We start from the raw sequence: 18,188 nt of genomic DNA, 5'->3' as shown, positions 1-18,188 counted from the left end.
GTAATTCTGTGTGCATAGGTATACATACTGTTTGTACTGTCTGTCATATTATTGGGTGGGATAAAGCGAATGTACCAACAGGTAAATTTTTTTACATTAACAGATGGGCGCCTGTGTGGGGATGCCAGTGGCACTGCCCGACCCCCAGGAGCACTGCGGGCAGGCAATCTCCCCTCTGTGACGCAGCTACATTGATTCTAATAGAGCTGCATCAGAGAGGGGAGGCAGTTTTGTCATGGCTGACAAACGGCCAAATACAGCCAATAATCGCTTCAGTCTATAATATTTTTCAAAGAGACCTTATCAGAAAATATGGGGGGAGCACATTGCCATTAACTGTTTTCATAAGATAGATAGATAGATAGATAGATAGATAGATAGATAGGAGATAGATAGATAAATAGATAGATAGATAGATAGATAGATAGATAGATAGGAGATAGATAGAGAGATAGATAGATAATAGATAGGAGATAGATAGATAGACTGATAGATAATAGATAGATAGATGATAGATAGGAGATAGATAGATAGATAGATAGATAGACTGATAGATAATAGATAGATAGATGATAGATAGGAGATAGATAGATAGATAGATAGATAGATAGATAGATAGATAGATAGATAGACTGTCTATAGCAGCAATTTTTGCCGTAGATTCCTTCCTCGCCCGGACATCTGTTACATCAAGACTTCTAAAAAGGAGTTAAATGTCAGCTTTTATGAGCTAGATGTTAAGCTCTGTTATCAAGGCCCATTAACCTGGGAGAAAAACAAGTGATCTTCTCCTCTTCACACATCATCAAACTCCCCCCAAGTGTTTATGTTTTGCATTCTTTTTCTGCTTGATGATGTGTGAAGAAATATGATTAATTGGTGCTCAGAGCTGAACGTCTGCGCATTTTGATTTGGCGGAGGAATTTAGTAGGTACTTAATTGAGGCATCCATTGCAAGGTTAGGTGAGGACTGCTGATATTATTGAGAGGTTCCTCCCAACTGCTGCAATCACACTGAAATGAGCACTGATCTGATTTTTACATGTAAATTGGGAAAGGGAGGCTAAGATCAAATGTAGCGTCTGGTCTTACAGGAAAATTGAGAACTTGTTTGTATTTAGGGGTCCCAACAGTGGGATATCCTTTAAGGTATCTGTCATTAGGCAGCTTTACTCAATCGGCGTGCAGTCAGTGCTGTTGATAGACTAGGTAACTATGGATACGTCCATGCCGGGTGAGTTCCAAGCATGAGCTCACGAATGTAAATCCGGCATGGACGTATCCATGGTTACCTGATCTTCTGGCAGCAGGAACGACTGCATGTCGATAAAGTAAGGCTGTCTAATCACACGTATGCTTTCAATCTGCTTCTTTTTAAAGGCTACATTCACATCAGATAAGTAGCCTGCATTTAGGGCATATGTTGGCATATGTCGATATATACTGTAGTGTTCCATGCATGATTCCTTTTAATTAGAATAGGGATTGCGTACAGAACTCCCCAACATCATACGCTTGCCTCAGCAGCCTGACTGATAATCCGCATCTTTCCACTGTGAAAAGTGGGACTGCATAACTGGACTGATTGTTCAAATTGTGGTGGGACCAATAGCCAATAACCCAGGTATATTCTGGGATGTTAAAGCTGGTAGAATATCATCAGTATGTACCACAAATGCATTCACTTTTGGGTTAAATTATACGGTTGCCACAGGATTGTAATCACCCACTTTATATAGTTCCCATTGCTTGGCTTATTCACCAAAGAAAGGCATATCTTTTTATTCATTAGGACATGGGTCTCCAAACTGCGGCCCTACAGCTGTTGCAATACTACATTTCCCATCATGCCTGGACAGCCAAATCCAAAGCTTTTGCTGTCTGGGCATGATCGGAATTGTGGTTTTGCAACACCTGGAGGGCTGCAGTTTGGAGACCCATACATTAGGGGGTCTTAAAGGGGAACTTCAGGTAGAGGTTAAAAAAATTAAACCTCTGCAGAAGCATAAAGCATTAATTACCTGTCTATCCCAGTTTTGAAACTACCAAAAATCAATTTGTTTGGGGGGGGGGGGATTTGCTCTGTTTTGTGTTTCTGTTATTCCTGGTTTGGCATTTCCCAGAATGCAATGCTTTACCTCATGTGATCATCACAGCCTCCATCCATTACAATCAGTAAAATTAGTGCTGCACCTGCTTCTGGCCGGTTAGAGATGGTGAATCAGTGAGATCACGCCCTGCCCCCTGTCTGCATCATCAGCAAACACACACAATGTGAGACAGAGGCATGTAAGATTTGTCTCCTAGGGGAAGATAGCAGCAGGAGCTACCCTATCAGCTACCATTGTGGCAGAACTGTACAGATACAGTAATACATTGTATAGACACATCTATATAACTTTTAATGTACTTTAATAGAAAACAAGTTTTTCTTATCCGAAGTTCCCCTTTAATGACTCCCTAAAGTGTTACTATCATTGAATATATCAGGGACATGTTAAACGTTTTGATCAGTTAAGGTCTGGGTGCTGAAACTCCCACCAACCACGGTAATAAGTGGGGAGATGTCTTTCTCTTCCTGCTAGCTTTCTGCTGCAGAAGATGGATTGGTGAGTATACGCGCCAGCGTGCAGCGGGGGGACAAATAAAAAATTTTTACGGAATGCTTCTTTAAAGTGAGGAGACCAATATTTCAGATTTTTCACATACAGAATATGTATATACATCTTAAAAAGTGAGATGGAGAAAGGACATAAAGAGAGATAGTAAGAGATTTATTTTCTGCAGGTGGAGCACACATTTGGTTTGGTTTGCTTTGTGTACTCAGGTGTTAACACAAGACCACGTGACAATAGAATAGGAAAGACAAAGGTTTTGATCCTATTATTCATTTACTTTTATTGCTGACATACCTGTTCTAGGTGACCACATACATTTCCTTAATGTAAGCTGAACCTGTTGATCGGTAGGACTGGTCTAATGGGTGTTAGGAAAAAGATTTGATGAGTTGGACTTGTTCTTATGTTATGTTCACGCATTCAGCTGTTTAATTGCAGTTAAAGGGGAACTATTAGCAGGTTGGCCTTATAGCACCCAGGACACTGAGGAGGAAGGTATGCGCTGTTAGGGTGGGTTCACACTATGGAATCTGCGCAGAGAAGTTCCAGCAGATTCCGTCATTCATACCTGCTCGCGGCAGCGTGCATCTCTGCTTGTGCCATAGACACTATTTTATGGCCGGGCCGATTCTGCCATCCGCCAAAAGAATTGACATGTCAATTCTTTCGGCGGGCAGTGGAATTTGCCCGCACATAGAATTGATCAGGCGCCCGGCTGGACGCATTGTTTCAGAATTATAGGCGTTATTGTTTTAGAATGTGGGTCCACCAGAGGATTCTCTGGCACTATGTTGAGTCAGTCCAAGCCTACATGTGATGTAAGAGAGAAAGTAATGCATATTTCCTCCCATTGTTCAATGCTGTAAGATCTGGGGCCGGCATGCCTTCAGTGTTATTTTCTCTGTTTAGTGAGCACATCTATGATTTATGATTCATTTGTTTTTTTTCTATTGCTGACCACAGTAACTGAATACCTGCCATCTCCATCAGACAGTCATTTTTAGCTTTTACAGCTGAAAGTAAAACCGTAGGCAGGCCAAGGCATGTTTTACTGTCCTTCTCAAAAGCTTTCTGCCATTGTGTCTCCTATGCTGCAAACACAGAACTTTACATTCCCCTGCAGCATAGAATGGGTTACATGTACTAGCCTGGCTGGATTGAAAGAAAAAAACATTGTGGTCTATATATTATGTAAAATAATTGCGCTTTCTTATACATTACATTTCATTTTGGCGCTGTAATGAAAATAATATATTAGCAACCAGATAAAGTTAGGGGAGCCCTGTGATGAGCACCCCTCCCCACACTAGAGACCATTAAAGTCAATGTGTCACCTAGATTTTACTGAACAGAGACAGATACTAAAATATGTTTCTTTTTTCTTATCTTATCTTGTCTTTTTTTTTTTTTTTTTTACATCATTTAGATATGCTTTACACATAGCACTGTGGACATAGACAGAATAGACTGGAGCTGACCCTAGTGACTTTTATGGGAGATTTTACTAGGCATGCTCTATCCCCTGTGCAGAGAGAGTTGTGAGAAGGCGGAGTGCTCTGTACAGAAGAGGAAGTGTCATCCTAATATTAGGCTTAGCAGCCAGACTTAAAACTGGAACGTACAAAAACATCCATGTTTCCACCGGTCAGGTGTATGTGTTTATTTGAATGGGGAAGAGCTGTTGCCAAATACCTCCATGGATAGAAATGAAATCCACCATGTCCAATCCTTCATTGCATCAAAGTTCTGTTGGTGATGGTAGGTCTGTTCCCATACAAAGATCATTTGGTGATTACGTTGATCTGGTGAGTTCAACATCTATTCACCATCAGGTACATTCGCTTTAGGTGTTACACATTAATAGAAGGCATTAGAATCAATAGAGCCATGTCATAGAGGGGTGGCGGTTTCCTCTCATTGGGGGGAGGATCGGCCCGTCTCCAGTGCTTCAGCCCAGACCGGTGCTCAGTAACAAACCGGTGCCGTGTGCGGGAACCGGGCCGCAGTTCAAAAAAAGGAACCAGACACCAGCTTCCCCGCGCCGTTCTATTCATGTGCAACACTTAAAGCGAATGTACCTAAAAGTACATTGGCTTTAAAGGGAACCTTTCACCACTTTCCTACTCCTTACCCATGAGGCCTTAGAGTGGTCTCTGCAGGCTTCTCTCCATCCTACTAACCTTGATTGATAGATCTCTCCCTATTACCAAACAGGAACAGATCTCTTAATCAAGGCTGGTGGGGCAGGGAGAATCTGCCAGGGTCCGCCCAGATGACTTGTGGCTCAGGAAACGTGAAAGCTATTAAAGCTGGCCATTCATTTTACATAACTGCGGGCAAACTGTGCCCGGGTCGATCCTAGTTTTTCTGCTTCCTGAGGTAAAAATCAAATCCCCCCCCCCCCCTGGAGGCTGGGCCACGACATGACAGGGTCTCGCCACTCTGGCCAGTTGTGGTGCACAAAGCCAATAAGAAAGAAGGCTGCCGGGTTAGGGGAACGTCACTCACGCATGCAGAGATGTAGCCCAGGCTTGGTGATATGTGGGAAGGGCGGAAGGGGGCCGGGGGACAGTGCATCCTAGGACAGCTGCGGCTGCAGTCATTTTAGTTAAGTCAAAGATGACTTAACTAAAATGACAATGACAAAAAATTTGCCGCCCCCTCCAGGACCAGAAAACCTGCCACCTGAGACTTAATCCTCATATTCTAACAAAGAGGTTGGCTATAATGGCTGACCATTCTCTACCTTAACACCTTCCTTCAGGGGAAAATTGGAAGACCCCATATGTATTAGATGGCTGTCCAATGCTGTTAACAATGGTCTTCAGAAAAGCCCACAAATTGCAAACAGTATTGGACACACTCCTATGTCAATAATAACATGGGAATAGTATAGCGATGACAGCCTTAGCCGGGTCACTTTTTGCCTACTTTTTTTATTCTGTAGTAACACCTGCATTGGAGCACAAACAGCATACTAAGCAGCTCTGGGTGGGCTACGTTGAATACTTTGAAAGTCCTTGAATTTCTTGCCAATATGTATATCTCAGTTAAAAGCAGGGTTTCATTTGGCTTTAATTCTCTTCCATTATCTCATAATGGAATCCGGATCAGCCTTGCTATATTTCTAAGCATCATTGGCAGGTTAATAGCTATACGCTAAAGGGTAATATATAAACTGAAACCAATCTCATTGACTCAGTTTTTCTTCAAGTGCAACTTAATATCTTTGCCAATATTATATCAATATACTCTAGAAATCGCTCCATTATATCACAGTAAGTGACTATATACTATATGCTGACCTGCAAATTACACTTTGTCCTAACAGTATGATATTACCACAAAGATTTTTTTTGCTAGCGTTGGTGTCTGTATTCTCAAATTATGTAGGTTTCACTCATACATGTTCTATGAGCCGTGTTGCCCCTTTATTAGTTCTACATGAATAAATGTGCTTGTAGAATCGGCGATTTAGCGTACGTATAGTTTTACCTATGTAGTGTACCCCACAGCAGCAAACTATGGCATACACTACCCCTTTAGTACCACAGCATATGAAATCCCTTATGTTGCAAACCACACCTCCTAGCGTAATTACTTTAGTATCTAGGCACTGTTTGCACCAGGCACAATTCCCGCACACAGTATGATAAACGGAATGTATTAGATCTTTGTTTTTAATTTATGGTTTGTAAACGCCCACTCACACACGTCACGGAGTGAAGCTTTTTATTCTGGACTCGGGTGATAGGCGGTGTCTGTAGAAGTGCGCATGCTCGTGAAACAGCTGTTACCTGATCCGGTGGGTGTCTGGCGTCCATGCTGAAGCCCAGTATGCCCAGTAATTCTTTGTGCCCGCTATGAGATGAAATAAAATAAAAGAAGATCACATAAGCGGTGCGTGCCCTCATCTTTTTCTTATGGATGTGTGAAGTTTACATAAATCTAATATCATAGTGAGCACTAACCAGTGCTCACCGTCTAATCCCTTATTCATCGGTGGAGTCCATACATGTGGTAGCCTAAGTCTAGCAGTGCTGGTAGCTACTCGTCTTTCCAAGTATTTTTAATGGAAAGATACTCTATCCTGTTGGCCAAACCACGCATGCATGTTCATAGAAGGGTCAGGAGCAATAGGAAGTATTAAGCCAACAGCTCTTTAAGATGTATGGGCACCTTGATTGGTTAATTACAAATCTATAACAACCTATAGGACTCTATTGATATTACTACTACTACTAATAATAACTAGATTTGCATTTCCAGGGAAATACATAGGGGGAGATTTATCAAATTGGTGTAAAGTAGAATTGTCTTAGTTACCCCCAGCAACCAATCAGATTCCACCTATCATTTTTGGTTGCTAGGGGCAACTAAGACAATTCTACTTTACACCAGTTTGATAAATCTCCCCCATAGTGTTTGAAAAAAGCCCCCCTTTAACAGTGACTTCTGTTTAAGAGAAACTTTAACCCTTAATACCCTCCCTTTAAGAGTGATTTTGGTACAGTTCCTTTAAAAGCGACTTTGGTACAGTCCCTTTAAGAGCAACTTGGGAACCATCCCTTTAAGAGAGACTTGGGTACCGTCCCTTTAAGAGAGACTTGGGTACCGTCCCTTTAAGAGAGACTTGGATACCGTCCCTTTAAAAGAGACTTGGGTACCGCCCATTTAAGAGCGACTTGGGTACCATCCCTTTAAGAGTGACTTGGGTACTGTCCCTTTAAGAGCGACTTGCGTACCGCCCCTTTAAGAGCGACTTGGGTACCGTCCCTTTACGTACGTAGTGCAGGTGTCCGCTCTGCTACATGGCTGGCACAGCTCTGCTACATAGTGCGAGTGTCAGCTCTGCTACACGGCTGCCTTAGTTCTGCTGATGATGATGATGATGAAAATAATACAAATTATTATTATTATTATTATTATTATTATTATTATTATTATCAACCTACATATGCTACTAATTTACTAATAATAATACAAATTATTATTAATAATAATATTAATTAACAATCTATAACAACCTATACAACTCTATTGATGATGATGATAATAATAAATATTATTATTATTATTATTATTATTATTATTATTATTATTATTAACAACCTATATATACTACTAATATAATATATATACTAATATATTATATAATATATATACTAATATAATAATAATAATAAAAATAAATAACAATCTTTACCAACCTATAGGACTCTAATAATAATAATAATAATAATAACTATATTATTATTTATAATAATAATAATAATAATTATTATTATTATTATTATCATTAACAACCAATAAAAACCTATAGGACTCTATTGATGATAGTGTGTGTGTTCAGTGACAGCAACATAGTTTACATTGCAGTTAAAAGTGGATGTGAACATATTCTGTATAGCTGCAGCATAGACCTTGTATCATCTGCCCAAGACATTTTATAATAATAACTTAATTCTCTATATTTGCACTCTATTCACCAATGCATAAAGATAAGTTGCTGAATACATGCATCACACCTAGTATTTTTTATTACCCGTTACTTATGACACCAACCTATTTTGCAGTGTACTATTTTATCAGTGCCAACCTCAATCATATCAAAGAAAATAATCAGATTTCTTAATAACCTAAAACAGATGAAGACCAATCTTGATTTACGCGCCCAGTATATTCCGACACTAGAAATAATATTAACCATTAACTCTCACTTTAATGCAAAGCAGGAGTGAAATCAGAGCAAGTGGCATCTGGAGACCCCCAGAATATGTTACCACGTTCAAGCTGTGTAGGTCAAAGAAAAAGCAAAGTATACACCAGCAGTTACATCATAGGAAACATTTGGTCCCAAGCAAGCACCATCTTGCTCCGCAAGAAGTTATCATCCCAGAACAGTTGGCAGTCCAGAAGGTTTGGGAAAGAGAAACAGACGCCTCAGAAAAGATGGGAATAGCAGAATCAGTGATCAGTCCAGATTTCCAAATGTTGCACATAAGACACAATGGTAATGTAACTCTATACGGCGGAGCTGCAGTTGCTGCTGGTGCTGTTATCAGAGAAGGTTTGCATCAGCACAGCTGCTCCATAGGCCCCTCTGCTACAGATAATGTAAGGGAGAAGATAGAGCCCAACATCAATGGGCTCAGGAAGGGAAGGATAACCGCAGGATTAACCCTATTCTATGAAAACAAAATGTCACATCTGTTTGCATTTCATGCTTCCCCTGAGCGTTTTATCATCTCCGGACAGGTTGCGTTACTAAGAAATACACATATATAAATGGATCGTATTATCCATAAAGCAAATAATTGTAAGAAATTATACGAGTGACAGAGCCTGTACAGTGCCACAGGGTAGAGATCCAAAGAGCTATAGATATTATGGGGGAGATTTATCAAACATGGTGTAAAGTGAAACTGGCTCAGTTGCCCCTAGCAACCAATCAGATTCCACCTTTCATTTTCCAAAGAGTCTGTGAGGAATAAAAGGTGGAATCTGACTGGTTGCTAGGGGCAACTGAGCCAGTTTCACTTTACACCATGTTTGATAAATGTCCCCCATTATATGTGCCGCCATGTGGACACCCTATACAGCACTGTTCTATGAAAGAGCTCCCTTCCCTCAAAGCAATGCTTCTGGAGGAGAATATGTCCATAATACAGCAATGTCTATAATATAGCAAGTGATAAAATATGGCATAGGAAAGCATATTAACAGAAACACCCGTGTGTGCCATATTGCAGTTCCTAGCTTATTTAGAGTTATAATACAGCAATATGCATGATAATACGGTAATATGCCCTAATACATGGTTGATTATCAATTGGAAAGGCCAATATATTCCCTAAGTAATAGACCTAGCAATCAGCTTACAAACCAGCTAAAAAAACATTGCTCATCAGCCACACATGTTTCCATGCAATAAGGGATGTGCAATTGATTAATGTTTAAAAGTGACTCTGTACCCACAATCTGCAGAAGGGCCAATTTCTCATCAGGCCAGGTTCAAACAGCATATAACAACAGCTGTTCTGTGACCCGGACGGATCACAGAACGGCCGGTGTTAGTGAAGATCATCCCAGCCGGTACTGCCCAATTTACCATTGCACACAATGGAGAGTGCGGTCGGAGCAGCACTCTCCATTGTGTGAACTGACATGTTCTGTGCGGCCACTATTCAATGAATAGCGGCTGCACAAAACTGACATGTCAGCTTTTTGTTTGGGCGGCTCCTCTTATATTTTATCAGAGCTGAAAGCTGAGCTGTGATTGGTTGCTGTGGGCAGTTTACACCAGGTATATATTTACACTCTTTCATAAATCTCCCCCTATGTGTATACACTCCGGGCCGAGATTCCATTCATTCAAATACAACGTATGTTTTGCATAAATGTTATGCAAAACATACGTGAACATGGCCTTAGGGTGTATGGTAAAGGATTTTGTGAACTGGACAGACGCTTCAAAGAGCATACACATGATACAGTGATGCACATATTTTTTTTTTTAAAGATTTTATTTATACTTTTGAATAGAGAAAATACACAGAAACAAAAAACATAAACGGGCACAGTCCGCCCTATTTAAACTTTGAGGGTGTACACCTTCAGGGAGCAACAGAGAACAAGTATGATCATAATACTGGATAACCCAACCAAGATGGCAACATCAGGGATGTATCACCCGAGAACTACTGGCCGCATTAACACACGACCATGTAACTAGAGGCGGACAGAACATGTAGACCTCACATACACTCATTCACACACACACAGAGACACAGCGGCACCCCCCCCCCCCCCTTATGGACCATAAAGGAGCTCAATCATCCACCGTCACATTGAGCATGAGCCACTGATTCCAGATTTTCTTGAACTTCCTGGGACATTTACGGTGCTCATAGAGGGCCTCGTATAGTGGGACATATTTGTTAACCAGCTGTTTCCAGCGGGTCAAGGAAGGAACATGGGTGCATTTCCACTCCATCGCTATAATTTTCTTAGTACAAAATAAAAAAAAACGTATGAACACCCTGTAATATTTGTTTTGCGTAATCCCGTTAATAATACCTAGTAAACAGACCTTGGGGGTGCAAACAAACGGAAAATCAAAGTGGTCGGACAGGAATTGCAGAACCGAGCGCCAAAAAGCCTGTAGCTTAGGGCATGACCACACTGCATGGATAAAGGTACCAACATCAGCTTGACATTTAAAACAGGTATCCGAGGTAGATACCCCCATCTTCCTGAGTCTCTCCGGGGTATAGCACGTTCTCATTAGGAAGCGGAACTGAATTAATCGGTCCCTAGCACTGACTACCGTAGGATAATAGGTATTCACCACCTCTTTCCACTGCTGATCACTCAGAGAAGGGATATCTACCGCCCATTTCACATAGGCCTTCTGGAATGGGGAAGTATCTTCCCGACACAACAGTAAATAGCTATGCGTCAGAATTCTGTCAAGATCTGGTGAGCCCAGCAGCTTCTCGGCCGGTGTGAACTCCAGGGGGACCGTGAGACTACCAAACTGGGTCTGGACTGCATGCCGCAGTTGGAGGTGGTGCGAGGTACCCCATATAGCTCACACACAGCAGAGAAGGAGCGGAATACATTATCCGAGGAAAAAAGATGAGATAGGTAGCGGACCAGTGATGCACATATTATAGAACTGTACACATTCTGCCCCTAAAGTGAACACATACTTAAAAGGGGAAGTTTTTTTTCTTTCAAATTGATTGGTGCAAGAAGGTGATTTCAGAATTTGCTTGTTTAAAAAAAAATGTCCAGTCTTCCAGTACTTATCAGCTGTTGTATGTCCTGCAGGAAGTGTATTCTCTCCAGTCTCACACAATGCTGATTCCACTTCTGTCTGTGTCAGGAACTGTCCAGAGCAGTAGCAAATTCTCATAGAAAACTTCTCCTGCTCTCCAGACTAGAATACACCACTTCCTGCAGGACATACAGTAGCTGATAAGTACTGGAAGACTTGAGATTTTTTTTTAATTAAAGTAAATTATGAATCTCTGGCACTTTCTAGCACCAAATTTCATTAGAAAGATTTTTTTTTTTTTTTTTTGCTGAACTACTCCTATATAACATGGCTATATAATGGGGTCATACAAACTGCAGGTTATATGCAGCAAGTCTTTATAGCCAACATTTCTGCCAAAAAAGGGGACCTCCAACTTTCCACTCAGATAGTTGCCTACTTAGTTATCATTTGGATGGGATGGAATGCTGAATTTACATAGATTATGGTTAGAGATGAGCGAACCGGGTTTGGGGTCGAGTCCATCCGAACCTGAACATTCGGTATTTGATTAGCTGGGGCTGCTGAACTTGGATAAAGCTCTAAGGTTGTCTAGAAAACATGGATCCAGCCAATAACTATATCCATGTTTTCCACATAGCCTTAGGGCTTTATCCAAGTTCAGCAGCCACCGCTAATCAAATGCCGAAAGTTCGGGTTCGGATGGACTCGAGCATGCTCCAGGTTCGCTCATCTCTAATTATGGTATATTTAGATGGGGCTCTCGATCATGTAAATGTTTCTACTAGAGATGAGCGAACCTCGAGCATGCTCGAGTCGATCCGAACCCGAACTTTCGGTTTTTGATTAGCGGTGGCTGCTGAAGTTGGATAAAGCCCTAAGGCTATGTGGAAAGCATGGATATAGTCATTGGCTGTATCCATGTTTTCCAGACAACCTTAGAGCTTTATCCAACTTCAGCAGCCACCGATAATCAAATGCCGAACGTTCGGATCGACTCGAACCCGAACCCGGTTCGCTCATCTCTAGTATCTACGTAAGAAGTATTCAATTGACCATATGGTCTTATGCTACACTATATCCCGACCTTAATCCCAGATAAAAAGAGTATTTATTTTTGTAGATTTCATCAAAACATACATGAAAGAACATATGAAGAGAGTCTTGAAGGCTGAAAGTAGTTTTGGAATAGATGTAACACTGACTTGAATTATAAAGACACCGCCGATAAGAGGAATATATGGAAGCCATTAGGATTTCTTTAATGTTCCATCCATTATATGTGGTGATGAACATCATACAGGACGGTGAGTGACTTCACTCTTATGCTATGAATATCATCTAAATCAGCTAAAGGCAATGTATCTTTTCATGTATAAAAATCATAAACTCATGAAGAAGATAAAGTCATGCTGCAACATAGAACTCATAGGGCTTCCTTGACATGAACCACTTTTCAATAACTTCAGTGTTATAATCTGTTTATTAGTTTACACAATGATATCTTTAGAAAACTAGAATTTTTACATCTTTTATACTTTTTTTTTTTTTACTCAGATCAAATGACGGGTTCTAACAGGGATACATTAGTCACTGACCCATCGCTCAGAAGTGCTTCACTCAAGCATGATGACTTATGACTTCACTGTCTAACAACGATGGATACACTCTAATACCTTCCTTGTACTTCCATTACAGTCTAAACAAAGCAACCAGTATGGCAAGAAGACAGATGAAAGTTAACTGTACAAAAAATACAGGCTTTGCTAAGCCGCTGAAAAAGAGTTAAAGAATTTCAATGTATAATGGTTATCTAAGATGTGGCCACCAACAAGATGTTCTATGGATGTCTTAAAACCACATCCATGCAAAGACATCCTAGAAGTATACATATGATTGTTCATGAAAAAATGTTTCTTTATCACTACATATATATATATATATATATATATATATATATATATTTATTTTATTTTTTTTAAAGCTTTTTAAAAAAATATTCTCAAGACCACCCAAAACATTATTATCACTAGCCGAGTATTAGATTTTCATAACTGGAATTGGCCACTTTGTCAATTTTTGTATGTTACAGTATAGCAGCATTTTTTCTTTTTTTAGTTCATGCATAATAATTGTGAGTAAATACATGATACAGCTAGACCACATACCGTAAAATATCTTTGTTCTGTTTAAAATATATTTTAAACAAATGGCTGGCAGACTGATATGAGACCAGTAGAGATGAGCGAACTTTTCAAAAGTTCGTTCCGACCGGACTTCCGGATTTTTTTTTAAAAGTTCGGTTCGACCAAATTTTGGATTACTTCGGATTTTATAGTTTAAAGCATCTATATGATACGGGGGTAGTGTATTTGGTTGAATTTAGGGCTCTACATGTCAGTAACATCGTTATCTTTTCAATATCTTAAAGTCAATTTTTTTTTTAGACTTCAATATTCACCATTACAGGGTCTATGCAGGAAATTCACCATTACAGGGTCTATGCGGGAAAAAGGTCACAAATGCAGTGAAGGAGCAGCAGTAGTCATTGGAGGCCAGTGGAGGTCCAGCAATAGTCATTTGAGGCCAGTACAGGAGCAGCAGTAGTCAACATGGAGGCCAGGCAGGAGCAACAGTAGTCAACATGAAGGCCAGGCAGGAGCAACAGTAGCTGTATCTGTATAGCACTTTTTTTTATTGTTTTATGCTACACACATGCACCAGGTATATTTGTCTCTCAGGATAACATGTATGTGATAGACACTATCACAAGGATCCAACTTTAGGACTTGTCTATCTGTAGAGCACGTTTTTGTTCCATGCACCCTTTGCTCTCCTATGCCTAATCTATCTATCTTTCGCCCTCTCTATATTTCTCTTTCAATCACTATATGTTTCTCCTCTCCGCTTTCCTAATCTTTTGGTCTTTGCTTTTCTACAATATCTTCTTAGTAGTCAGTAGTCAGTAATACAGCAGCACCAGCAGCATTTTTAAAATGACTGGCTCTGTGCACTTCTAGTCTCCTTCCCCCCTCTCTCTCTCTCGCTCTCTGCAGACTGCGTTGTGGGGTCATGTGACCGCTCCTATTAAAGCAATACCGACATGACACAGGGGGTGGGCTACTGCAAGATCCCTGCTGATTGGATGTGTTCCGGGCATCATGGGAAAGCATTTTTCCTGCCCGGAACACTTCCTGCTTTCTAAAATGGTGGCTGCCATTTTAGAAAGCAGGAAAAAAAAAATTCGGAGCGGACTTCCAAAAATCTGAATCCGATTGGACTCAGACTTTTGGAAAAATCCGAACCGGATCCCATATTGGCCGAACCGCTTCGCTCATCTCTAGAGACCAGATCAGAACCGCACAGAAATCAGAGATGTATGTATTTTGCTAATATTCCTCCCTTGTGTCTATGTGACTACAGAAGCGCACATCATATGCCCCTACTGGCTAGTCTAGGATCTAGGGTCATTTTACACAAAAAGATCTTCAACAGATCTTTTACAGTGTGGCACAATTAATCACAGGTCTGTGCTGCACAAACAATTGCTGTATTCTTCATGTGGCCATTAACCTCCTTCCACCACTACACTGTAAATTAACGTCGCTGCAGCCTATGCCTGATGCAGCAGCGACATAAATTTATGATCCAGGATGACATAGGCACAGGAGCTGCGCCTGTGTCATCCGCAGCGGGTCCCGGCTATCAGTGATAGCCGGGGACCCACCGCAACTGTGCTCTGGTGCTGAGAGTTAACCCTATAGACACTGCGGTCCGCGCAACCGCAGCATCTATTGGGCTTCTGACAGAGAATTCTCCCTCTGTTCTTCCTCCCATTACACGGGACGATTATCGTGCAGAAAATCGTTATATAATTCTAATGTAAACGATAATCGTCCTGTGTAATTGCCGGCAACAATCGAAAAATCGTTCATGTGTCGTTGATTTAGATCTGACCCTAAAATCATTCTTAATCATTCACTAATTGTTTGCTTAAGGTTCGCTGTAATTCCGCATTCATTCACTAATTGTTCAGTGTAATTGCACATTGTCTTAATTCTTTTGCTGGGATCAGAGAGATGATCATAACTAACGACTACTGGTCTATGTAATATGGTGAACGATTTCAGGTTAACGATAAACCATCTAGTTTGCGATCGTTACACTAGTCGGTAATTTTTAATAATCTCTTCATCTAATAGGACCCTAAGGGCCCTATTCCACCGGACGATTATCGTTCAGATTATCGTTAAATCGTTTGAATCTAAACGATAATCGTTCGGTTGAAATGCAGTTAACGATTAACGACCGAACGAGAAATCGTTGATCGCTTTATAAGACCTGGACCTATTTTTATCGTTGCTCGTTCGCAAAACGTTCGCAAATCGTTCGCATTGAATAAGACATCATTCAGTCGTTTGCAATAGATGCGAACGCAATAGCGAATAAATAGCGAAGAAACACGATCGCAATTACGATCATAAGTAACGATTATCGTTCCATGGAAATGAGTGAACGTTTTCAGGTCTTTCGCAATAGCGGCCGTTTGAGATCGTTAATCGTTAACGATTATGCAAACGATAATCGTCCGGTGGAATCCAGGTGCTGAGGCAAGCTCACTAATGGGCTAATTTAGGAAGGAAGGGTCTCCCTGCATGAGAAGACAGGCATGCCAAGCCTGAAGGAGCTACAGCAACATCTAGAGAGCCATAGGTTCCTCATGCCTGGGTTAGAGCATTGTTAGCCACACGGGAAGCAACAACCCAACGTTATGGTTAAGTCTTCCAACTCCAAAAAAAACATCTAGAAATGAGAGCAGTATATAAAAGAGGGGTCCCACAGACGTAGTTCAACATTTCTATCTTCCTGTTTTTAGTATGTGTTAATAACATCAGTAATATTGTTCTACTTCAGAGCCATAGTCAACATCAGCCAATCAAAGGCAGATGTTAGCGCCCAATGGGTTTCTAAACTGTCATAAATATTAGATACGTGTTAGGCTGGGTTCACACTGCATTTTTGCAGTCCATTTAACATATCCATTTTTAAATGGTTGCTTTTAACGTACACAAAAACGTGGTCATGCGTTTTGATCTGTTTTTTTTTTTTTAATAATGGAAGTCAATAGAAAAACGGATCTAAACGGATTGCACACTATTGCATCCATTGTTTTACCTATTTTTTCCCCCCATAAAATGTATACGTTATGGACTGCAAAAACGCAGTGTGAACATTTACACTGTGTTTTTGCAGTCTACTTTACGTATCCATTTATTGGAAAAAAAAAATATGCACTTGCGTGCATCTGTTTAGATCCGTTGTTCCATTTACTTCCATTATTAAAGAAAAAGCGGATCCAAACTGATCCTTTTTTTGTTAAGTGTACACAAAAATGTGGTTGACTGTGTTTTTTTGTGTACAATAAAAGAAACGGATCAGTTTTGGTCCCTTTTTTAAATAATGGAAGTCAATGGAAAAACAGTTCCAAACGGAGGCACACAAATGCGTCTGTTTTTCATCCGTTTTTTTTCCATTAAACGGATATGTTAAACGGAAAGCAAAAACACAGTGTGAACCCAGCCTTGGCCAAGCCTGCCATTTGGTGGGAGCAACCAAAAATCCACAGTATATTGTGGCCTCTTGACACTCCCCTGAAGTCAGAGGGGATAAGAGTAAAGGCCATATTACACGTAGCGATTATCGTCCAAAGCTTCGCTTAAACGATCACTTGCTAGCGATAACTAAAGTTTTTGTAGCAAACAATTCTGTGGTTATTACATTCACTGATTACTGTTATGAACGATCGTTTTTACGTTGTTATATGGTCGTTAATCGTTCCTCAGGAGAACCCACACAACATGTTTTATCGGCAAACTACCAACGATAACTTTTCAATATGTTGAAAGACAAAAATGAACGATTTTTCATTCGTCGTTTGATCGTTGGGTGTTATTACACAGACAGATAATCGTTTATTTCATTTGTTTTAGTGAATTTTTAAACAATAATTGTTCCGTGTGATAGGGCCTTAAGTCTTATCCAACTGACCTTTTTGGAAGTCATAAGACCCCGTCAGAGGACTCTGTCATTGCCCTGAGCACCCCCCCAATTAGGTACTCATGCTTAGCAAAGCCATAGGAAATAACTGTCCAACAATTATCAAATAGCTTTAGGGCTTCTTTGGCATTGTGGGTAACCTGCAAAGCCAAAAATTGGATAAACAAAAAACCAACTGTGATTATGTTGTTCTAGAACCTACATGGACCTAGAGTTCGCTCTGTTTTTTCCTTTATTCGGTAACCTAACTGGTTACTGAATAATAAAGCTCTTTTGTTCCTCCTCTTTCATTGCTTGTTGCACATAACAAATCTCCAAACAATATCAAACAGAAAACCCTTCGACTTGGCCTCGGAAATCCTTCCACCACTTTTACCCTTGATGTCATTGATTTAGTGGTCAGCACCGACACAGCCAGGCATCCTGGTAAAGTTCCTCCAGTCATGAGATGGTATTGTTTGGAATTTCGCACCTCCTTCATAGAACACATAGAAGCACGGTCTACTTCTGACCTATAGTCCAATGATGTTATAGCTTACTGTAAATTACCGGATAATGCCACAACAATTCACAGCATCTTCCCAGATCTATGCAGGGTCTATGGCCACCTTAAATCTCGCGGTGGTGTTGTAATTAACTGGATGTTAGCCATATTGCTTGCATTTTAACACCATTGCCCTCCTCCATTTAGAGGCCAATTCTCTCCCAGTTTACAGCTAACCGGGCAGACA

At 40.5% G+C, this 18,188-nt stretch overlaps 1 long non-coding RNA gene across 1 annotated transcript; it reads left to right on the top strand.

Moving 5' to 3' along the window:
* The first annotated feature begins 1,293 nt into the window (after positions 1–1,293).
* Positions 1,294–13,229, top strand: LOC138770294 (uncharacterized). Its single transcript, XR_011359457.1, has 3 exons — positions 1,294–1,331; positions 12,524–12,707; positions 12,958–13,229. It is a non-coding gene; the product is annotated as an uncharacterized lncRNA (long non-coding RNA).
* Positions 13,230–18,188: the final 4,959 nt, after the last annotated feature.

Source organism: Dendropsophus ebraccatus, chromosome 13 (genome assembly GCF_027789765.1).
Source record: "Dendropsophus ebraccatus isolate aDenEbr1 chromosome 13, aDenEbr1.pat, whole genome shotgun sequence".
Classification (NCBI taxonomy): Eukaryota; Metazoa; Chordata; class Amphibia; order Anura; family Hylidae; genus Dendropsophus; species Dendropsophus ebraccatus.
The sequence above is the reverse complement of the archived record's forward strand: the minus strand, read 5'-3'. Positions and strand labels throughout refer to the sequence as shown.